This window comes from Taurulus bubalis (genome assembly GCF_910589615.1).
Source record: "Taurulus bubalis genome assembly, chromosome: 4".
Lineage (NCBI taxonomy): Eukaryota > Metazoa > Chordata > Actinopteri > Perciformes > Cottidae > Taurulus > Taurulus bubalis.
Window position 1 is genome coordinate 7,296,725 of NC_136592.1, and position 15,021 is coordinate 7,311,745.

Here is a 15,021-nt window from a genome sequence, read left to right on the forward strand (position 1 = left end):
AAGACACAGAAAATAAAACCCCATTATGAATTTCACATTTTTGTGATACGAAATTTCTCTTAAGATTTCTTATTTTTTCCCCACAACAAATAATACAAACGAATAAATGTCCCCGAAAAAATTGTATGTGGCGGTAACACTGCTCAAGTCAGTTACGCTTGTTTCCATTCAACTGTCATCTCCACATATTTCTGTCCTGAATTTGTCATATAGACAGCAGACAACAAGAAGAAACTAAGAGGAGCCCATCTCTGCATCTCAACTAGCAATTATCATCAGTGCTGTGCTGTCTGCACCCGAGTAAACAGCAATCATACTGACACTGGTCCCGCACACACACACACACACACACACACACACACACACACACGCACACACACGCGCGCGCGCGCACACACACACACACAAAGTCAATGTTCGCTGATCGCAGCAGGAGAGCAGCGGTGTACTTTCAGGGCTCGAGCCAGATAACTGCTCTATGGGGCGTCAGTTCTGGTACCTAAAAAATTATTTATTCTCATTTGGAATATATAACAAAATGGTGTCACAATAATCACTGAAGTCCAGACGATGATTTTCCTATATATTTGACCTCCGGCTGTTTGAAGAAACGCAGGTCATATGATGAAAAGTGGACAGACGGGAGATGGTACAAAGCCATCAGCACAGGATGTGGTGTTTACAGTACATATTTAGAATCCGACCAAATGGGAGATATGGTCACAACCTCCCCCTCTGTTCTGTGTAATGGCCAGAAAAGTGTTCCTCTCACAGTGAAGATAACTTTTACCTTTTGGATATGCAACGTCATCACTTTACCATTTTATAAAAGTAAAAGTAAAACGTTGTCATAATTAGCGTATATGAACTCATTAGTCGTGGTCAAAAACGTGTGTTGTGAGGTCTCACCTTGACGCTTGAACACCAAAATCAGATCAATTTGTGACAAATTTGAAGAAATTCCCTCAAGGGGTTCCTGAGATATCAGGTTCACGAGAATGGGACGGATGGACACAACTCCAAAAACACAATGCCTCCAACCACAGAGGCCGGTGTCGCATGAACAGGATTACGACTGAAACACGGAGGCTGAGAAATGACCCCACGGTTGTTATAGAAACAGCAGAACAATGAAAAGTGGAAGATGGAAGAATTAAGAAGAGAAAGAAAATAAGAAACCAGCGAGCAGACAATTGCATAAATCAATGGCATTAGAGGAGAGGGGGAGCGAGGGGACGTTAGAAAGAAAAGCATAAGCGGACATCAAAAGAAGACACAAGAGCGAAATTAACTAGCCACATCTTACTAAAAAATATAGCTCTGCACTTGACTCTGGGGTTCAACCAATGTATTTGTTAATGATCTCTCTCTCTCTCTCTCTCGCTCGCTCTCTCTCTCCCTCCCTCTGGTCGTAACAGATTCAGAATTAATTGGCAAAAGGACAATGCAGACAATTGGGGAAGAAGGGATGGCATTACCCAGATAATAAATCACTGGGCTAATATACAGAGCACTATGCCAAAATGCATTTTACAGGCACACACGCAAGCGCACTCACACACTCCTTTCTCACTAATAACGATCATCAGTGGATTAGTGGCTAATAAAGGACCATTGGGAGATACAGATTGGTGCTGCTGCCATCCCTCACACTAATGCATCTCACTGGATATAATGATATGTTGCAATCCCTGGGAAAAAGTGGCACCCGCAATTACAAATAATGCTACAGAAGGCTTTTCCATACCCACCAACCTTATTTTGCCAAAAGGTTGCAAGTCCAAGGATTACATATACATTTTCACATGGTGCTTTCTTGTTATCTTGTTCCCAGAGCACATACAACATGAGTCCTTAAACCCTATGCATAAACATCACGAATGAATAATTTAGGCTGTGTTTGCTGCTTTTTGCATGTTAATTCTGTTATGATCACAAATTGTGGTCAAGGTTGGGTAAGTTGCAATGTTCTATTGCAAGGGCTTTTAAATGCTTTCTGTGATTCCTGCCTTTGAAAGACGAAAAGAAAACTTCACAACTTATGATGGAAGCAGACAGCAGACCTTTTCAACATAGTACTATAAAATAGAGTTTCACTTTTCATTCATATCAAAATGTCTGCCTTCAACTCTAGTTTCACATTTTTTTAAGATGATACAGATGTTGATAAAGATAAAGATAAGATAAGATAAAGATGTTCCTTTAAAAACGTAACATACGGACCCAATAATTACATACAACACTCAGAATGTACGTGCAGTACTGTGCATATGCACAGGGCTGTTTTGTCAATAATATTGTGAATAATACCAATAATAATAATATTCCCAAAAATAAGTGTCTACTTTTATTGCCCAACAGTCCAAACCCATAGATATTGTCGCCGAGTGTGCATCATGTATTATGTATGAACAATAAAACAGATTCAAATGCTGAGATTTGAAAAGCTGGAACCGGTAATAAATAAAAACAATTATTTGATGGTTGAATTGGTTGCAAATTGTTGCAAATTGATTTTCTCTCCATCGGCTTATCAATTTATCATTCCAGCTCCATGTTCCCCTTCGAGCATTCAAGGTCTGTGTGGAGAGAAATATGTGGAAGTAGTCAATTACTATTGAAACATTTCTGACCTGTTCATCCCCTTCAGTAAAGCTAAACCACCTGACTTGAGTGGCATCTTTAGGTCAAGAAATAATGAGGAATATAACAAAATTTGAGCGCTTCTTTTAGATAAATTAGCACACTCAATACCGCTGAAATCTCAAAGGGGCTATCATTCTGCACGACCTTGGACTTATCCAGGGTGTCACTATTAATGATTTGTTTACAAGCGGAAGCTGAATGTAGAGCTTTTTTTATACTGGAGACAAGAGTTGTTGTGGTGAGTTTATAAAGTAATGATAAGCAGCCCTGTCTCCTACAAAATTGCCTTCTCATACAACTAAACTGCACTCTCGATTCCCTTTCCAAGGACATCTTTTTCCTCCTGGATAATGGTGGCAGTAAGAAACTCTTTAAAAGGACTGAAACAGTAAATATAGGTGGACAAAAACTACTTGGTTGGTTGTTAGTAGAAAACGTAAAGGTTTGCTTAAAATGAGTCCATAATGGGAGACAAAAGTACATTGTCCCAAATCTACCACATGGATATGTACTTGGTTCACATGGGATGCCAACACAGTCTCTTGAGGGAAACCCAGTGATTTCTGACCCATCCATGACCTCGACCTCCTCCGTATGCAGACTCATTGTGACCTCAAAAGTCCACGACAAAGAAAGTTTCCCTTGAAATGTATTCGACTATGCAGTTTTGTGGTACGACAACAAAGAGATATTAGTCTTGAAAAAACATGTGTTAATACATTAGAGACAACTGTGGCTCAGCAGGTAGAGCGGAGTCGTCCACTAATGGGAAGATCGGTGGTTTCATCCCCAACTCCCCCAGAAGGCTTTTTGAAGTGTCCTTGAGCAAGACACTCAAAAAATAGATTGCCGATATTGAGCTGATGACAAGTCAACTTTGTATGTGCACAGAGGCTGTTTAAATAGTTTATTCATCCTAAGAAGTAGAACAATTTTTCTCAACACATAAAGTAACACTATTTTAAAACACAACGGAAGTTCAATCCCAACACTTAAAGAGATACGTGGTTTTTCACTGGACAGGAGGAGGATGAGAAACTGTAATCTAAGTATCAAAGTAATTAAAGCTGTCAAACAAATGAAGTTGTTAAAAGTACACTATTTACATTTGGGATGGAGTGGAGTAGAAGTATAAAAGTAGCAGCCTACCATGACTTCATATTCTTCAGAAATATAAAAACTCAGTAAAGTTGTAGGTTAAACAATACAGAAAGCAAAACAGCTTTTTTTTAATGCATTCTAACATAATTTAGCATGACAATCAACTTAGATTGTTTTCCGGATTTTATAACGGTTACCATTGTCCAAATAGAAATTCAGGAAATGCGATTCGGATCGCAATTTAGTTTTTCCCTGGAGGAGGACCCCCAGCTTTTTTTGTGTGCCACCCACTTCTCTAAGTAAAGTAAAATCCTTGGCTCAGAGGGATCTTTGTCTCCTTCTGCCTTCTCGATTGTCAGTCTGGTGGAACTATCGTACAGAGTTATGTTCTCCATGCACAAAACAAAACCCTTCATACAAAATAACATCTACTTGCAAAAGAGGACTTTCTACAAGCTAAAAAAAGCATGAAAGGCCGTCTCTGCAGAGTCAAGCTTTTGTGGCGAGAGATTCCAAACTTTTGAATGGCATTGTGTGTTGCAGAAAAATGTCTTTGAGGTCCAATTCTATGGCTGGTTCAGATGAGTTGGGGAAAGAAGATCACAACGAAGCCGCCTCTCTTTCTGGCCAGGGTTATAAACAGTGTAATAGGACATGACAGGCTGAGGCAAAGCTAATATTCTAATATAAGTGGGATATTGACATTTTCAGCTACCAAGATATGCATTCCTTGTTAGCCCCAGAGTGTGAGTTGGGACACACTAGTTCAGGTGTGACGCCTCACTGGGCTCGTCTTCACTCTACATCAACAGGTTTTATCCACAGAGATCTGTTAATCCATGCAAAACAGCTTCCCTCCACACAGAGCTAAAGGGCAGACAATTAATGAAATCAGGATACATGAAGAAACATATTTCTCTCAATGCAGAGGTCACTGTGAAACAGGAATGGCAGGAACACACAAAGACAGTATGAAATAAATAAAGTGAATAAAAACAAATATTCTACACCTGCGTGACCTCTCCTATTCCAATCAAAAATAAAGCTCTTCCACATATGCAGTTATAAGAAGAATTAGTATATTGTGTGTTTATATTTCCATTACTTTTTCATTGATATGTGGTTGTATTGAAGAAGTCACAAAGACATAGACGGAAAGAGCTTAAATTCAACTTCTTGACTTCAGTTGCTGAAAAATCGTGTGGAGAACCTTCTGGCTTAATGACTAATACTGTTTTCTTTGATGGAGGCTAACTGTAATTTCTTCATCTTGACCTGTGGACATCAAACTTACTGTTCTTCATATTCATGCTTTAGTGTTTAAAGTCATGTCTATAGAACAACCTCAAACACTTCAGACTTGACCTCTGATTATCACCACAGCGGGTTACACTACTTTGCTTAGATAGCGCTCTGAGTCAACGCTACCAGTTCCACTGTAGATGACCTCTGAGTTAGCCTTCACATCTCTTCAAAACTAGAAAGCAAGTGTAAAAGGAAAAAGGTCTGAATATTCTACTTTACTGCTAGATGGCGAGTTTGATAACCAACCTGTATATCTGACACAGCCAGGAATCACAGCTACACTGCCTCACGTCTGAGTAACCTCTGTCATTCAATCCTAAGCGGCAAGGTATTTTTGCATAAAGGCTTTCTTTAATTAATATTTCAGGAGAAGCTGAGGTATCCAAGGAATAAATGCTCTTCATTTTAAAATTCTTGTCCATATAATTCAACACAAATATTATTCTACAACTGTGCTGCTGTCTTGGCGCATTTCACATCCAGTTAAAGACCAGAATAGTAGTCTACTATAAAGCCAAACATGGATTTACACCATCCTCCAGGCGATGGTATGACCCCAATGCTGGGGCACGATCTCCCCAACTGACTACATAGCTCAGGTCATGTAGGTCAGGTCACATACTCAGATCTGTGCACACATCCGGTTATGGGTTTAAAAGTCCCTAGTACATGCTTTAGAGGGCTCTGATTCTAGTGTAGGGGTACTTTGTTGAACATATCCGTCACCACTATAGCAAGTGGGGGATGGGTTTACAGGGCATGCAACTTGAATCTCGTCTAGGCCTCACTCCATGGACTAAATAACACACACACTCCCATTTCTCAGGCTTTGGACTGTTCCTCATGTTGGGAATGGAAGCAGAGAGACTCTGCAGTCTACAGCTGTTTGATCTGACAGACAGCAAACTGTCCACCCTGCTGAGTCTTGCCGAATCATGTGGATTGTGTCTCGCTCAGCAAATGAGCTGTGAAACGGAACAGTGCTGTATTGCTTGTGACATCAGTTATTACTCTCATTTTATCTTAAAACTCGTAATTCATTGCAGTGTCCAAAATTAACTTTTGTGACCGGCAGCCAAGAATGTTTTTTCCCAGCAAAACATTAATTTATTGCTTTCTGTGACACACTTAAAACACATCTGGTAGGGGGAGAGAGAGAGAGAGAGAGAGAGAGAGAGAGAGAGAGAGTGTGTGTGTGTGTGTGTGTGTGTGTGTGTGTGTGTGTGTGTGTGTGTGTGTGTGTGTGTGTGTGTGTGTATGTGTGTGTGTGTGTGTGTCAAACTCTGCATCTGTCCAGTCCGTGCCAAGGCGTCCGCCAATGAAAACCAAAGCGTGGTAGAGACTCTCAGCACAGTTTCGTATTGCATGACTGTTTTGGTGCAAATATTTACCGGACAAGTGTGGATATCCTTCTAAGACTACTGAATGGAAAATCTACCCGTGTTTGGATGTTAATGAACTCTGTTCCAGCACCATCTTTGCCTTCTCCTTCAAAACTATGATTGGAAGTAAAACTAACCCCTCTATAACTGAGCTATGTGAGGACTCTCCACACAGGGATGTGAACACCGCCACAGATTAACAGCAGCTGTTTAGCCGTGGGCCAGATCCAGTAGTGTAACTTCACTTATCTCATGTCAAATAGGTAGTTTGCTCCATGTAATGACCACTCTCATATTGCGTTGCTTTTTATATATGTTGACAGTTCTACACTGAGCTTTATCTAAGGTAATCATTGATTTGTTGTTTGGGTATTTCTGGCCACCGGACGAGTTTCAGAAGCAGCACATCAGTAACCTGTTGTTCTTTTGTGCTTGCATTTCTGAATTGAATCGATCCCTCCCACCAGGTGTTTATACACTGTTGTGAATATGAAATACTATTCTCTATTCTGTACATTAAAAGAATGAGTCACTGTATCTTAGCTGACCTTTATATATCGAATAAAACATGTAATGTTTCATTAAATATTCATTTTAGGTCAAATGTTACAAATATACAGGGGAGACGAATGCAGAATAAATGAGGCCCCCCAAAAAAAACACACAACTAGGACTGTCCTGACTACCATTGCGTGGCAGCGCAGCTTCACATGCAATGTATGCATGTATAGACACATGGAGAGGGAGAGAGTGGCTGGAGAACCTCCTTCTCTTTACGCCTCAGTCGCCGCTCACCCTTCACTATGTCGGTCAGTCAGTGAGAGAAACACGTCTCAGGCAGATAAACAGCGAGAATAAGTTGTTTTCGTCCCCATTCTCTCTTGGAAGGTTGTGTCAGAGTAAAAAAAAAAAAAAAAAGCGGTCCTAGTGTCTTATACTCGGAGCATCCCGTTGTGTTATGTGTTGTGCTATCATTGTCTAATATTAGACAATAATCATGTAATTTGAAGAGTTTCCTTTTTATTCAAAATTAAATAAAAAATACAAAATGTGCAATAATCACATCAAATAAATTACAGAGATAGTCCATGAAAACTAATTTGATAATGTGTAGGCCTATAAACAAATGAATACATAAATAGACTGTAGCCTATATGCAAACATAAATACCTCAAATAAAAACACCTGGCTTTGTTGAGACTCTGTGTTTCAGCACCGGGGACAGCGCCTCATATACAAACAACAAACACTCTATCCGTCTGAGAATAACTCAATGACAACAATGTGACATTACTTTCCCTTATTACATGGGCTCTTTGGGATTTTTGAGGTATTGCATATATATTAAAAGTATTGCATATATACTAAAAGAAACAATGATAATATACTGTTAAAAAAGTGATTTGGACGTTGATTACCAAAGCCAAAGCTTCGAAGCATTCACAACACAAACTCTGATCGGTTGAAAAGTTTTACAGATACTGGTTGACATTAAATGTAGTATTCATTTTACGTCAGTCATGAATAGATGAATACAGCAAAGTATTTTACCCATGAGACTGATGCCCTGTGTGAAACCAGAAGTCAAAGTTGATATTGTAAAGTTACTTCAGTATTTACATTTTTTTTACCCAAACCACAATCTTTTCACTCAGTAGTTTTGTTGTCTGCACCTAAGTAACTTGTTTCCTGTGATGACGGAAGTTTATTTAAAAAAAGACTGGATGCATGTAAGCACCGGAAGTTGACACGTCTTGATGGCCTTTCGTAGAAAAACACATGAAAAATGAGGAGTAACTTTTTCATAAGATGGCGTACAAATTGTTGTTTGAGGATACACTATTATGTTCCATGTAAAAAAAGCACATATGGACATACAATTTACAAATATATATATATATATAAAAATATAAAAAAGCTTAGAAGAATAGCACCAAGTCAGTAGCTGGTAGGAACAGGTACCTACAACATCGAGCTCAGAGGTAATGGCAGAGAAGGGGAGCAGCGTCTAGAGTCACTCAGGTGCACACATCATTTCCTGTGGAGAAAAGACAGTGGGACTCCCAGCTCTCCACAAGCAAAGCATCCACTTCAGCCCACATCACAATAATGATCGCAGAAATCCAAAGTCATGTTGATTCAGAAGCTGTGAGGTTCTTAGTTTTATATCTTTTTATATTATATGTTTTTATATGCTTTTATGGATCACCAGTGGTATCATGTGACTAATCGTGTGACTAGAGCATATGTTTAAAGATGGCATCTCTGTTGATATTATTAAGTTTGAAGTTAAGCATGACTCCAAAAGTTACTCATGGAGGTGCTTATTAATTGCACTTAAGGGAGCTACAATGTGTGGACTTGAATTTATATTTTCACGCCAGATAATATAAAGCCTTAGGAAGATGAATGCATATTTACAAAATTATTTTAATGTACTTAGTTCCAAGGGGTGCTTTGATAGATAGCTTTTGAAATAAAAGACAATGAGATAGTTTAATAGCCTTCAAAAACAACTGCTTAATACTGACCCTATTTTTTATTAAAAGAACAGTGTGGGCAGACAATCAAGACTGCAACACAAGAGGAAAGAGGAGTGAATAAAAGACAGGACCAGGTCACAATGAACACATGCCAACAGAAGAGCACTCACTACATGTGTATCATTAGTGGAGCAGGCTGAGGTAATATGACCCGACCTTGACTCAACAGATTCAGCTCCTCTGGTTTTACAAGTCCAGTGTGACCAGTGTTGAAAAATCAATTAGAAGGCTGCTTCATTGCATAATTGGATTTAAAAGATTTCTGGGTTCACTAATAAGAGATAAGTAAGATATGTAGATTGGTTGGGTATTTATGCTGGATTAGCCAAAAAACAGACATTCAAATCCTGTTATTTCTGGTTGTTATCTACAAAATATATCTCAAATTAATTAACAGAAAATATACTATTACACAATGTATAATTACATATAGAAGATTCCAATGATATCTATCTTGATATTGCCCACTTGTACATACACTGAGAAATGTCTGTACAGAAAGAACAATAATGGAATAGCTCTTTAAATAACTTAAATTTAGCAATTTGTTATTGACATCAGCTGGACTTCATGTGACTTGAATCACAACATTTAGAGAGATCATTATTAACGTTGTGTTTCATAGAAATGGACCTGACTTCAAAGCACATACAATATTTTACAGTGCAATATATTACATTTGATATATATATATATATATATATATATATATATATATATATATATATATATTTATTTATTTATTTATATCTAAGCCTGATAAGCTGGTCGTTGCGCCGAACTTCCGTCTGTTCGGTGTGTTTTTTGGACGATCTTCCTGCGTGTTGACTGGACGACTCCCTGCTATTGCGATTGCAGTACAAGTTACTTCACTGGTGATCAAGGAAAAATAAATGCCGAGAAAGGGAAGTTGTTTGACTAAGTTCTTCCGGAGGCTACACCAGGCATCCAATAACTGACACACGCTTTCAATTCCAAATACCGCTCTATGACTCACAAATGAAGGACATGCAGAACCTTGGACTTTGTGTGCCGCTCCACCCCTAGTAAAAGTGTTTGTAATTTCTATAATTTCTATGAATCATTAGATTATTTTGACTTCCAAAAACATATATATATATATATATATATATATATATATATATATATATATATATATATATATATATATATATATATATATATATATATATATATATATACATATTACACACTTACTGCAAAGTGCACATCTTCGGCACATAATCAACATATTGAGGATACACAGTTTATCTAACCGGAGCAAAGTGTCAACAACCAACAGGACATCGGACAGGACACTCGATGGACAAATGCGTATCCGGTTGCTTCTATAATGTGAGTCAAACAACAGCACAGTTATGAGTCATACCATTCCTTAAGTGCAGTGTCTGCACTGTTTTTTCAAAGTAGATGCAAGTGGTTCCCACTCAGTAAGATTCGACATTACAGGGAGAAAACAGCAGAGAAGGGAACATGTTTTTATGTTCACATTGAAGTGACGTAAATACATGTGTAGGTAATTACATAATGTGTCTACATGTGCATGTCAACGTGAGTGTGCATGGGTTTGTGTATCGGAAGGCAGTCAGTGAAGATCTGATGAGTACCCCACACGCACGCACTCACGCATGCACACGCACACACACACACACACACACACACACACTCTCTCTCTCTCTCTCTCTCTCTCTCTGCTATCCTCTGATGACCCCAATCAGCACCTTTCTAACTCTCTGCTACCTCATTTTCTCAATCTCTCTCTCTCGCCCGTCCTGCTCTACATTGTGCTGACAGTACTGAAGGAGGCACAATGAGGAATACCCCGCCTCTTTCTCTCCGTCTCCCATTTAGCATTAACATGCGACACAAACTATTCCCGTCTTTTGGCCTTTGGAGAAGAGTTTCACTGAACACATCTCTGCACAAGCAGGTGTGTCCTGTACGCATTCATACGTTTGAAAAGGTGAGAAAGGGAGTGAGGTAAAAATAAATAAAAATGAGACAGCAAAGAAAAAGGAAGAACGACAGAGTGAGAAGCAAGCAAGGCAGAGAAACAGAGGGGGGGCGGGGGGGGGGGGGGGGGGGGGGGGGGGGGGGGGGGGGGTAGAGGTAGTTGGAAGGAGAGAGGGAGAATAGCAAAGAAGGCCAGTTAATTAAATGTCCTCTGTGAGGATTACAAAGCGCTATTTGGCCCTGACTGGTAACTGTTCCATCCATAATCTGTTTAAATGAAAAGCTGCCGCCGTCTTAGGGACTTTTTCACATTTTTACACTGAAAAGCCAATTAAACCAAGGGATGGGGAGAGAGAGACGGAGAGAGACACAGAGAGAGAGAGAGAGAGAGAGAGAGAGAGAGAGAGAGAGAGAGAGAATCAAGCTTTAGTTCTTACACTAATTGCAAATGATACAAATGGTTGGCCAATAGTTTCACTGCTTATTCTTCCAGCACAGCTACTCATAATTGAAAATCTCCACAATGCCAATATTGTGCTCCAACAAATACACACACAGACACACACACACACACACACACACACACACACACACACACACACACACACGCACAGTTTGCGTGCACACTCATATGAACACAACACATTCACAGAAGTGCAACAGCTAATTCAAAAAGCGATGGCTATATCAAGTGAGATCAATATCACCATTGAGGCACCAGCTGACTCTGTGGTTCCCCTCAGCCCTGCGGAGCATTTCAGCCCCACAAACCGCGTTCAGTGTCTCCCCAGCAACCGCTGACAGACGAGTTATCTACGAGATGGTGAACAAATTGAAGCATTTAGCTGGTTATTGGAGACCGAAATGGATATAAAGAGGCGAGTGAATATTGGACTTTGTTGACTTCAATTGAATGCTATTACATCTGCTGGATGTGTACGTGATGTGTTTGCTAATATGCTCCTCACAACAAGTAGGATGAAACTATATTAGGTTGTGTTTGCATCTTGCTACAAGGGTTAAGGTTACGAGATACGGCCTCGACAATTCAAGTTTTTTGTCGTTTTTTTTAAATTCTTTTCAATACGCCGATATTTAAATATATTACTAGCAGAATTATGGTGCCATACAAATAATCTGTCAAATGTGAGCCCTACTGTGCCTTTCTAGAGGTTTCTGGTGGAGCTGCACTGAACCCCAATAATCAGCACCAGTGACTGGGGTATTTTCCGTCCTTAATTACAAACCAGTTTGCCGTCTCTGATCCACGGACAGGATGCTCCGTCTCCCTGTCCTCCATATGCCTGCTCACTAGAACCTCGCTCTGTGCTGCATTAGTAGTGATTAGGGCTGTGGGCATATCGGATGTCCTTTTTATAGCTTCCATTGAGGCTTTGAATTCAAGCTCTGAATGTCTGGCGTCATATTATTTATTTTTTCTTCTATGTCATTATCCTAAAAAAATGGGAGAAATATGATTTTGTGTTATTTTGGTTATGTAAATGCTATGTTTATGTATACAGGTGCAGGCCTCCCTTTGTGTGCAGCAATTGGGAGTTTTTTTCTACCTAACAAATGCTGATTTAGGGACAATATTTCATATGGTAAAAACATGTCAATTGAAAACTAAAACGTTTCAATACATTTCTACTTGGACTGAGGAAACGACAGAGAGAAGGACTACAACATTTTGTGGGTGTTTACAGTGATGTATACACAAGGAGTCGTGTAACATGTTTTAGTCAAATTGTATGCATGTTACAGTATGGCTGCGTTTCAGGAGATTAAAGATAATAGTTTCTGTTTATTCTTAAACACACAGTACAAGTTCATGCTCTTTTGCTTTTCTGAATATGAAAAAGGTAGATGACAGTCAGAATGAGGGGATTCATCAAACATATTGATAGGACTCAAATGAAGTCGGGTTCACAATGGCTGTTTCAATACATTTTCTGTTCATTGCACAGCCTTAGTATTAGTCTTCCAAAGCCAATCATTGGTCAATCCCTTCATGAGATTACCCTATTTACCCCCTGGATCTAAGACCAAATAAAATAGCAGCTATTGTTTACAACCTCCATCCTGTTGCTCCAGTTAGACGGCATCAGTCTTGATACTCCACGTAACACAAACCTTACAGCAGGGCAAGAAGACAATGTGTCCCCTATTTAACAATCTGCTAATTACTAAATCCTTTAATTAACTAAGAACAGGACAATTCAGGTCAATGTGTGTGTGTGTGTGTGTGTGTGTGTGTGTGTGTGTGTGTGTGTGTGTGTGTGTGTGTGTGTGTGTGTGTGTGTGTAAGAGAGAGCTCTGTCTGCGATCAATATACAGTTCAGTTGAGGTAATCTGTATGATCTCCGGCTTTACGTAGTCCTGTTAAGGTGTGCTGGGATTCAGTCGGGATAACAACCTTCTGTCTCCGGTCTCTGTTACACGTTGAAAAGTTGCAAAAGCAGCAGCTGTTCACACAGTGCTAAGTGCTCAGAGGAAGACTGGCCCGTATTATCATTATTGTGATTTTGCTCACATCTTAAATGTCAAGTGATGGGGAAAATCTTAACCCAGCACCGAACCAGCACAGGTTGTTTTTGTTCTTACCCTAAACTAGACTTGTCATCCTTGCTTGTTCATGAACACAGATTTATGTTGCCTAAACTCAAACATGTCCTTTAAATAATTGTAAAAATGTGCACAATTTGTCATTTTGTGTTGGCATCTGACATTGTGTAGGCCTGAAGATCAATAAAAAAGCACTATACTAAATATATATTATAGTATATATATACATATATATATATATATATATATATATACATATATATATATATATATATATATATATATATATATATATATATACAGTATTGTATCTATACTATACAGCTGATCTACTGAATGCACAGTAGAAAATCCACGGCCCGTTATATATATATATATATATATATATATATATATATATATATATATATATATATATTATATACACACACATACATTCATACAGGATTCAGTTGTTTTGTGTGCGATAGCCTCCTGCATTTTAATATTTGAATTGAATCTTTTGCTGTTACACTCCACAGTCCAAAATAAATTCCTTGAATGAATCATGGGGGATCGCAAGTAGTCATCAACTTATTCTATTGTATCCCTTGAAGATATACAATAAAGTCTGTCTAATCAGTTTTCATGCCTCTAAGCCACAATTTATATCCCAAGCAGACAAGGCCTCAAGATTGCAGCCTCATAGTAGAGCTTCAATTACAGACAAAACATGTCAACTGCATCCCATCACTCCTCACAAGCCTGCTTCCCTCTTGTCACTACTGCAAATCAGCGACTCCATTAAACATAGTGAAGACATGTAGGCCCCCTTTAGATAAATGCACAATGGAGTAAAGTGGAAAAAAAACAACATGTAAAAATCTCCTGAGCTTCTTTCTTGTTTTTAAAGTATGGTGGCAATCAGGACGATCTATACATGTCTAATGTCATTTCTACCAGAGAGAGTCCGGATCCAAAATGCTCTTTTCATGCCAGCTTGCAAACAGATGTAGTCACAGTTCCTTGTCGCATGTATGCAACATTGTGATTCATTAGATTCAAATCTTGCCTCGAGGACAAAGTTGGGCAATGTCTCTGAGTGTTTTATTTCCATGCATACGCCAGGCTATGATAGATATGGAGGTTCATTGATGTAACTTGTTGAATAGTTGCAGCGCACATGCAAACCTAAATATGAATGTAACACACCAAAAATTTAACAGCAGGTGCAGCAGCATATTATTCAGTCAGTCAACGGCAGGACAAACGTCGCCGAGGCAGATGCAACAGCAGTGTGTGGGTCCTCCTTGCTAGCTAGCATGCTAGCTGGGTACATTGCTATTCCTTTGCTGATAAAACAAATGTATGAAAACAAAACAAAACAAAATCTTGGGGTTGAAAACGTCTCGGCCCAGAGGTTTACTGTCTTCCAACTTGAAGCCCCACGTTATTTACTCTTTTGCTCGGAGGTCAGCGGAATTGCTTCCACTTCACTCAATAATTAAAATCATTTGCTGGTAATT

The 15,021-nt window shown here is 39.1% G+C and overlaps 1 protein-coding gene across 1 annotated transcript in view; it reads right to left on the reverse strand.

Annotated features, from left to right (window-relative positions):
- The window catches only part of LOC306735229 (neural-cadherin), a gene marked incomplete at both ends in the record, with an annotated part of 289,025 nt that overhangs the window by 214,062 nt on the left and 59,942 nt on the right, over nucleotides 1-15,021 (reverse strand). The window lies entirely within an intron of this gene.